The sequence below is a fragment of the Orcinus orca genome, chromosome 19 (genome assembly GCF_937001465.1).
Source record: "Orcinus orca chromosome 19, mOrcOrc1.1, whole genome shotgun sequence".
In the NCBI taxonomy this organism is placed as follows: Eukaryota; Metazoa; Chordata; class Mammalia; order Artiodactyla; family Delphinidae; genus Orcinus; species Orcinus orca.
In genome coordinates, this window is record NC_064577.1 from 26,949,376 (window position 1) to 26,949,647 (window position 272).

At 33.5% G+C, this 272-nt stretch overlaps 1 protein-coding gene across 1 annotated transcript in view; it reads left to right on the plus strand.

Moving 5' to 3' along the window:
- RPL38 (ribosomal protein L38) overlaps nucleotides 1-272 on the plus strand; it is a 797,591-nt gene that overhangs the window by 10,528 nt on the left and 786,791 nt on the right. The window lies entirely within an intron of this gene.

Consider the following 272-nt stretch of genomic DNA (forward strand, 5'->3'; position numbering starts at 1 on the left):
TGGTTGTCTTTTGTAATGACTGATTCCTAAGAGACTTTAAGAGTGTGAAATACCAAGCAGAAATGGAGCCAGGAATATTGATCTTAAAATCCAACTATGTCTGTTTTCTACCTGTGGAAGAAAAAGAATGGGTCAAAAGAAATTTTTTAAAACGTCCTTCAACCTAACTTCTTTCAAATGAATTTAAAAGCTACAACACCTAAATAAAGTATTAGTATTTACTCTATGGATTGTGTGCTCCCCGTAACCTCACATTTCTCTTTTTCAGGAAT